This window comes from Etheostoma spectabile, chromosome 18 (assembly GCF_008692095.1).
Source record: "Etheostoma spectabile isolate EspeVRDwgs_2016 chromosome 18, UIUC_Espe_1.0, whole genome shotgun sequence".
NCBI classification, from domain to species: Eukaryota; Metazoa; Chordata; class Actinopteri; order Perciformes; family Percidae; genus Etheostoma; species Etheostoma spectabile.
In genome coordinates, this window is record NC_045750.1 from 26,906,607 (window position 1) to 26,916,062 (window position 9,456).

The 9,456-nt window shown below is 43.9% G+C and overlaps 1 protein-coding gene across 2 annotated transcripts in view; it reads left to right on the plus strand.

The window, feature by feature from the left end:
- Window positions 1-9,456, plus strand: part of emilin1a (elastin microfibril interfacer 1a) — a 46,510-nt gene that overhangs the window by 20,080 nt on the left and 16,974 nt on the right. The gene's annotated exons all lie outside the window — the stretch shown is intronic.

Genomic DNA, 9,456 nt, shown 5'->3' on the forward strand with positions numbered 1-9,456 from the left:
CCCACCCAGTTGAGATGCGGTGTGTTTAGGGCCATAAACCCCACTGCTGATCTGTGTAGGCTCATTTATAGATTGAAAGAAAAGACAAGCCATTAGATCACTCCTGGAGGGAGGAGCAGATACAAAACATGCTTCATCATCATCTCTCTCTCTCAGTAATTATACTTATTTCCCCCTTTAGCTTGTTTTCTTTCCCTATTAGCATCAGGGTGGTCCACACAGAGGCCATAAAGATTAGACAAATGCACACACGTGACTGGAGCTCAGTTCTTTAAAATGGGATGTTTTATGGTCTTCTGCTTTGTGGGTTGTAACAGGGAGAACAGGAAAGCCAGAGAGATAAATACTATGTCCTGGGGCCGTTAGTCCTGCATTGCTAGACCTATCTCCACAGCGCTGTGGAGGGAGGTCTGGCTACATCACACATACATTCTAGGATAGGAGGAAAAGATAACAATCAAATATCGCCTTGGGCGGCGCTGAGTTTCGGGAGCAGCGACAGTCTCTCTGCAAAATAGTCTGAGGAAGGGTCCTTTTGTTTTTGTGGAACACTTGCACCCCGCAAAATAAAACTTCACATACAGTACTAAATGATGCCAACTGTTCACACAATACAATAAAACACAACACAGAGAGAGGACGGTGAGGGGTAAAGCCTGACATTGGATGTGTCTATATCCAGTGCACACCAGGGTTAGGGTCCTTCTCTCCGACTTGGACAACATATCAGTGTGAAAGTGACGTCATATCCGAGGTCTGAGACGGATCGTTGAGGATAATAAAACGCAGCATGAATCAAGCTCTGAGAGCATTATATATTCCCCACAATGCACCCTAAGATGGAGAAAAAGCCTTTTTACCACGGATGTGGTAGCATACAAAAACGCACTAGGCAATGAACTGCAACAGGACTGTCCTCTTCTTGAGCAAAACCCTCGGATAGGATCCAAATCCACTTCATCATGTTCTGCTTTCTGCTAATTAGGGCGGTAAACAAATCTCATTATATATGGCAACACTAATGTGGGAAAAGGGATCCTTCCCAGTCACAGCCATTGTCACTTAATTCCCATAGCGTGCATTTCGTTCTGTTTGGATAAGCTTAGAGAATACTGCAGAGATTTGGATCCCTTCCCAACATTCACCCCCCATCTCTGAAACTATAATCCTCCTCTCAACTTAAAGAATAAAGTGACAAGACATTTAATCACTGAACTTCAGAGCAGCTAATAAAGTTCTACCTGCATAAGTAGTCTGTACTATTCTGGGCATTTTAAGGCTTTGAGAGGACCTAATGTCTCAAATACACATGCCTCCATAAATGGTAACAACTCGAGTGAGCCACTCGAACCCCCCCCACAGCCCCTCCGAACACTCTGAGCAATACTCCTAGAGCAAATGGCAGTATCGGGGACATTGTCAGTATATCTTCGTGGTCGCAAGGCTAAATACTCAGAGAGAAGTTTACACAGTCACGCTGTCACCCTCGATGCTGGAACGGATCCAAAAGAAGAAAATGGTGTGTGTGCGAGTCCAAACTTTGATTTTTAAGACAGCGTAGAGAGACTGGAAGAATGTGCGTATCTGCCTTTGTGTTTGCTGTCGGCGCGCGATCACTCAAGCCTGAGTGAGTGCACTCGAGTGTGTGTGTGTGTGTGTGTGTGTTGGCGTCTGTGACAGTCTGTGTGCGTTGCGCTGTGTGTACAGGGTATACCTTTACAAGGATGGTGAAGGGGATGCTTAACCTCTGGGCCACAGTTCAAACACAGACACGCCCCCTTTCCATCCACTCACTGGTCGCTGTCCAAGCCTTCCCTTTGAAGCGGAATGAAAGCTCCGTCGACAATAGGCCCCGCCAAGTGATCGCTTTGTTTAAGTAGTAAACCCTGTTTCTTTCTTTAATTCCTTCTTCCTCCCACTAACTCTCCAGGTCACTTTTGTTTTCCGAAGCTGTTCCAGTTTCCCCCATAATTCCTCTCTGTTGGACTCATGCAGAGATGTTGTTGAATAAAATCAACCTAGTGTGTGTGGGTTGAGAGGTGACGTGTCCTGTCTGTTGTTTATTATAAGGGGGGGGGGGAAATTTATTGGGAAATAAAAGAGATGCTCAGACAGGTGCAAGGGTTCCCCTCACGCTGAGTTAGGGCTCAATAAATAAAAATAAGACGTACACAATGGAGGTTCCACTGGTCGGTGCCTGGCAGAGAAGTCATGGAACTGTTGAGTGTGTCTGAAGGAGAAGGACAGAGTAAATGAACAGGCTGGAGGTGTGTTCAGGCTTGTTTCCTGTGCTTGTCGTCTCCCTCCCAACTCGTAAAAATACTTAGTTAGTGGCTCTCAGCGTCATATACGACGCAATAAGCCCCCCTCAGCAAACAGGGTGGAGAGTAGCATGGAAGCTGGTGGATGGGTCAAACAATACAGGACTTTCCTCTAGAGCTGGGAAATATAGCAGTATTATATCGATATTGACATATGAGACTAGATATTGTCTTAGATTTTGGATATCGTAATATGGCATAAGTGGTGTCTTTTCCTGGTTTTACCAGCTGTTCTATTATTAGCCTTTACCCACTTAGTCATTATATCCACATTACTGATGATTATTTATCAAAAAATGTCATTGGGTAAATATTTAATGAAAGCACCAATAGCCAACACTACAGTATCGTTATCCTAGTAAGCTTATTTTCAATGTATACATCTTTTTTTTTCACATATAGAATTTTTGCTATGAATAATTTGCATTCATATCAATGTATATTTTCAGACTTATTTGAATAAGAAAAAAAAAGAAACTTTCAAAAGAAATAGGGTTTTTACTTAATTCCGCAGGCCCCATGTACTAACTCTGAGGACCCCCTAAGAGTCCTGGACTCCCTGTTGAAGATCTCTACCTTAGACCCAAAACCATGGGAGAGTAGGGTCCAGGTTGGAAAGTATCAAAGTGATTCTTTAATGTCAACAATGGATCATGTGTGTAGGAGAAAATGGCGGAACGTTTAGGGAATTATTATCACTTGTCTCTGCTCCCCCGAGCATTGTAGCATCACCGCAGCTCATAGTGTCTGTTGTGGCTGTACGTGGCTCTCAACACTCTCATCTGTGTTGTTTCAGACTGCAGCAGCAGGAAAGCTCTGCACGCCCGCCCAGCACCAAATATGAGACAGAGGAAGTTAGCGACCAGCTGGTGAACACAGCGGAGCGTTCAGCAGATATAGAGACCAATAGTTTCCCTTTGGGAGTCAGTGGAGGGCACATAGTGTACATAATGCCAAATGAATGATGATGTTGCTCCGTATCTGCCAGCATGTTTCCATATCAAATATCAAAATACATTTATGTTGTGTTTACAGTTTATTTCCACTGCCCCTTAGTGGCCAAACATTGGCTATACCAGGTTTAAAGGTACAGTACACTGTGGAATCTTTAAAAAACAGCAAATAGGAATGTTTTTTTTATGAGCCTCCCAGTTTTATTTGTGTCACACGTACAGTATTTGTACGTTCACACACACGCAACGATGTACACGATACTGCTAATATCAGAGACGGTTTAGAACCAAGGGGGTCAGCCTCTCCTCTCTAAGTGGAGCCCCTATGACGCCTTTTTGATGCTAATAAGTCCTAGGTCCTGAGTGTATTGATTCCAATGGGAGAAGTTAACGTGAATATAGATTATGAGTGATTCTTTAGCCCCATAGTCACCAAAGTAAATATTGGACCGATTTTGTACACGCCACATATCTCCAGAAGATTCTGACACTAAAATGGCATTTTTCAGACGGACACATCAGAAGAAAATGAACTTTGTTTGAGACGTGTTCCTGTCTCAGGACCAAACTCTCGCGAGATCTGGCAACACAGAGAAGCTAACGTCAGCTAACGTTCGTGAACAAAACTAATCTCCGTGATGCTAAATATGGCTTTTAGCTGTGTAAATAGCTAACATAAGCAAAAGAACATTTTAATAAATTATACAAATTTTCATATATCTACGTGACGTTTTCAAACGACGCCACGCCCCTTTAGGAGACAGAAAGTGTGTACTGTTTCATACTGTTGGAGATGCTTACAATGCTCTGAATCTGTGGTCCATTCCATTCCATTATATCCCATTACATGCCATTTAGCTGTGTCACATTTGGTGTCTCCGGAAACTTCAGAATTGCTTTTAAAATTTGAAACGTTTCACAATGTTCTGGTCACACAGCATGCTTTATTGAGGTTTGAACAGCGTGGAAGTGTAAATGTAAAGAAAGCATTGTACTCTAGTTTTGCAATTCTGTCTTTATCTGCCGTCCGATAAACATCCCACAGATACATATTGTAGTTACGTGCAGGAACTGGACTGTTTATGTGTGCTGTTTTCCTGTTGTGCTGATATAGTGAAGGAAACAAGGAGATTAGTTGCTGAATTGAATTGAAAAAGGGCCATTGAAGGGAGACCACACACACACACACACACACACACACACACACAATTCTCCAATAAACGCCATGTTCATTTTCATGTTCATGTCTTAGTGCCTGTGTGAGTGTCCTTGACTGGGTGTGTGACTCTTGTAAGCACATTAGTGTTTTTGTTTGTTAAATAAAGCATGTGTGTGTGTGTGTGTGTGTGTGTGGTTGTTTGTACTGTATCTCATTGTATTTTACACTCATGGAAAAGATGCTGAGTCTAGTTAATGGACTTTTATCTGAGTGATTTCTCTGCAGCCATTTGGATTAATGGGACTTTATAGGATTACTGGTTGGAATGCTTAACTTCACGCTGGAGAGAGAGAGAGAGAGAGAGAGAGAGAGAGAGAGAGAGAGAGAGAGAGAGAGAGAGAGAGAGAGAGAGAGAGAGAGAGAAGGAAAAAGCCAATGGGTGTGCAGCTAAAATGTTTGTGAAGGTGTCACTCTTGCAAAATAAAGCGTCCACCCATGCATGCACCCATGAACAGATTCACTGTACTCGCTTTTTGTGAAGGGCATACGCCTAAGCACAAGCACAAGCACAAGCACGCACACACACACACACACACACACACACACACACACACACACACACACACACCTCACACTCATCCTGCTACAAACATAAAGCTGCTCTCATGTGTTTGACTGGCATGAGCAGCCCGTGATGGAGAGATAAAACGTGAGGCACAGAGGGTGGGTGTGGATAAGTGATGGAAGAAGTATTCATATCCTTGTGGGCCCATATATTGTTGGGTAGTTTCATTTATAACACAACATCGTATTTGATCAACTACATGTGTTTTGTGTGCAAAAAATCATAATATGGTAAGTAACTCAAGCTGTCGGATTAATGTAGTGGAATAAAATGTATGATATTTCTCTCTGGAATGGAAAGAAATGACTCAAGTAAAGTACATGTACCTCAAATTTGTACTTAAGTACCGTACTTGAGTCAATGTAGTTACATTCCACCACTGGGCTGTATGTATGTATGTGTGCGTGTGTCCACATCTGTGTCTGCTCAGTAGTGAAAAAAAAGCCATGGTTATGTTTGTTTATATAAAACGCAGTGCCTGTTCTCCATCAGTGAAGATCGGGTGCGAACGTTGCCAACTTTATGTTTTATCTGCTGTCTGTGACCCGGGGAGTCAGTAAATCAGGATAATAGATTGGCAGAACTGGCCCACTGAATCACAGTGACAAAAACAACACGGTTGATCTGCGTGGGGGGGCTTCCCAGATTCCCAGTTCACAGAAACATCCAGTCCAAGATACAGAGTACAGCATAGGGGGGGATGCAGGGGATATATCTCCCCCCACCCTCCCGACCCCCCCACATCTTAAAACATGTATATATGTCCGTCTTACCTTCAAGTATGTTTCCCAACTATTTCAGACACCCCCGTAGTGGACCGTACCATCTTATCTTAACCCTACAGTGTTGTCCTCGGGGCAAATTTGACCTATAAAATATATATATATATATATATATATATATATATACACACACATATATATATTTTGACCCTTCTATATATAGAAATGTGAGTTTCCTTCAATCAGATTGTCAAAATTAAATAACGTGCATGGTTCGATACAATGCTCTTCACAAGTAAAATCAATGATCAGTCCACTACTTTCATTGAATTTGGGTGTTTTATTCCATTCTTTAGCATTTGAAGGACACAGTTGATAAAAGAACGTATAAAAAAGCGGCAAGAATGTCGTAAAACGCCTCAGAAGCGTTGCAAAAAGTGACAAAAACATCGAGGGAAGCAACATTTTAAATTCTAACCCAGATAAACCAAATGTTGCATTGTCGCCGCGTAGAGTTAACTCTGCAGCCCACGTCTCTTTTCGTTCTCTGTGAAATGTATCTGGATGCAGGAAATGAAGTGTTTGATGCTGAAACTGTCTGGGGGGGACCCTCAGATCCACGTGGATCACTGGGAAGAACCGCAGGAATTACTGAGCTGTTCTGATGCATGAACACTGCTTGGTTTCAGCCAAACATCTTTCACTTATGCTCCACTTAGCGCTGATTTCAGGCGGAGCTGAAATCTGATTTGATTTCAAATCAACCTGCAGCGGCCCGGGTTCAGGTCAGACCTGCGGTCCTTTGCTGCGTGTCACCCCCATCTCTCTCCCCCTTAGGCTGACTTAGTCGTGCAGCAAACCAAAAACTGATTTTCAAACAGCTCGTACGCAACACTCAAAGCATATATCGGCATATTGGCCAATTTTGAGTCGGGGAAATTCCCACACAGCTTGTGAGTTTAAATATTCAAGCTGTGAAACAGGCTGAAAGCAGCACTGCCTGGAAGGCCACGTGGGGGGCTTAAAACACCAAACACCTCTCGGCTCAAGTTGTGCGACTGGAGACCCCCACCTCTCACTATCTGTATGGCTAAACACCAGAAGAGAGTGAGGAAAACTCTCTCTATATATATTTATAATCTATACATATATAATGTAGGTCAACAACCCTTTGAACATCCCCTGTGATCACTGAGAAAACCATTTCCAGTACAGTGTTGACAGTTTATCAGTCATTTCATGCTCATGTTCCCATGTACAGTAGCGAGAGGAACAAGAGATCATGAGGTACGCGTGGGGGGGGGGTCGACACATGATGGAAGTCTTTCTGCCAGTCGGACGAGTTGTGGAATGAAGGGGAGGACCACGGTGGAACGGGGGAGAGGTGTTGTCGCAAGGAGGGCAAGATAGAGAAACAACAAGTACAAATGGTGAGAAAGGAAGAGAAAAGAGACAGAGACAGGTGGACAGCGGTGAATTTAAAGAGACGGCAAGAGTGGGATCACAATAAACCGCACAGTAGTACGGTCTAAAAGCAGTGGTGAGATGTAACTCAGTACATGTACTCAGGCACTGTACTGAAGTGCAAATGTGATGCACTTGTACTTTACTTAAAGTGCTCATATTCTGCTCATTTTCAGACCTAGGTAAGGACTACTAGCCAGTCAGAAGCAGAGTATGAGGGCCCTGACAGTACCTAGGTAAGGACTACAGCCAGTCAGAAGCAGAGTATGAGGGCCGTGACAGGGAAGTTTTGAGCATCAAGACTCCATTTCCTGTATTCGGATAAACTTTCATCCACAAATTTACGGTGGAAATACCTTTAGTTAACCTATGTGAAGAATAAAAACACAGATGACAATTCAAAATATATCCAAAATATAATGGAAAGTACGTTCTAGCGTGTCATTGGGCTTTTAAGTGGGTACATGGAAATCCTGGAGCTTTCTTGTGGGTAAACTGTAAATACCTGTGTATCACGTAGACTACACCACTGGATTAGAGGGGTGAAAGGGAGGAGGTGGGTGAAAAGGGGACGTCCATGGACAGGGGGATTGAAGGGGGGGGGGGGGGGGGGGGGGGTCGTGGTGGGGGCTTGTAACGTCTGTGAACCATTTGGGTGGAGGCTCGGCGTGGGGGTACGCCTATAAGCTTCTGGTTCATCGTCCCCGGGGGGTTTAAGTCCAGGTTCTTCTTGTTGTAAGGGCGATGTTGTGAGGAGGAGGGGCAAAGGGTTTGGGGGGGAGGAGGAGGGTAGTGAGACCTGAGAGGGTTTGACACACACATACATAAATATAAGTAAATGAGTAAAGTGTATTGATATAGCACTTATCAGAGACACAACAAAGCAGACAGACAGAAAAACAGACAGAAAGAGACATAGAAAAGCAGACGACAGGAATGAGGACAGAAAGACAGGAGGAGACATAGAAAGACAGACTGAATGACAAAGTGAGCAGAGCCGTTGATTGACTTTTCAGCATGAAGGAAGTCCTTTATCTGTAAAGCCTTCACAGCCCTGCTCTGATCAAGGCACTAATAGGCCATAATAACCACCTGGGAAAGAGCAGGGGATGGGGATTGTGGGTAATATGAAAATGATGACAGAAAGCGAACTGAAGGTCGCCCGTGTCTAAATCTATCGCAGTTGTTATCATGAGGGACATCTGAGTGTCACGGGAGTTCAGAGGGATGAGGACAATGGGGGGGGGGGGGGGGGGGGGGTAGCCCAGCCTCCCCCTCCCTTACTTCCTCACATCTTGTGCCCCTCCCCCCTGTATGCCCACCCACACACCTGCCCCTCCCTTCTCCCGCCCTGCGTTAGTCTATGCCCTGGCCCGTAGCGCTCATCGCTCAACCGCTCCCGTCCGGCCCCGCCCCCCGCACCTCGGTTTACGATCTACCCCCCACCAAATCTGCGTAATGGTCTCTTTGACTTTAAAGACATTGTTTATGAGGACATTTTTGGGAATCTGGAGTCATTTTGGACAGTCTGCGCTTCACAGGGACTATTTGAAATTAGCCTTTGAGGCAGGGTTAAGAACAGGATTAAGTTCAACCATGAACTAAAGCGGCTATGATCAATATGTTTTTATTAACAATGAATCAACTATAATGTGATAAGTTGCTTGTGGTGACCAATCCACCGCTATTTCAGGCTCAGCAGGCAGCTGGTATTCTCAAAAAAAATGCTTGGGGACGGACATTTGCAGACAAGTCAGTGATTCTCTGGTGGACATAGTGGAACTTTTGGCAGCCATGAGCTAGATATTTCCCTCGGGAGCTGGAGGAGAGCGAAAAAGTAGTCAAACGGGAGTGAATATTCCACTTCCAGTCGCCAAGAGGTCGGAAACAAGACTCCATATAAAAGCTAATGTTGCTCCGTGTCTGCTGGATGTGTGGAAAACCTTTCAATATATCAACCTATATGGCCACAAAATCAATTAATCCAGGTTTAAATCTGAATCGGAGTATGAGTTAAACCTCCTGCATGAAAGCAGTGTTCAATCATACATTATTTACAGTATATTACCTTTAATACAAAAGATTTAATGTAATGTAAAGCCACTTTTAGCTCCATGTTGGTTTTCCAGCTGTGGGGAATGAATATAACCAATGATAGTTATTTCACATGGATATGCAGTGTGTGTGTGTGTGTGTGTGTGTGTGTGTGTGT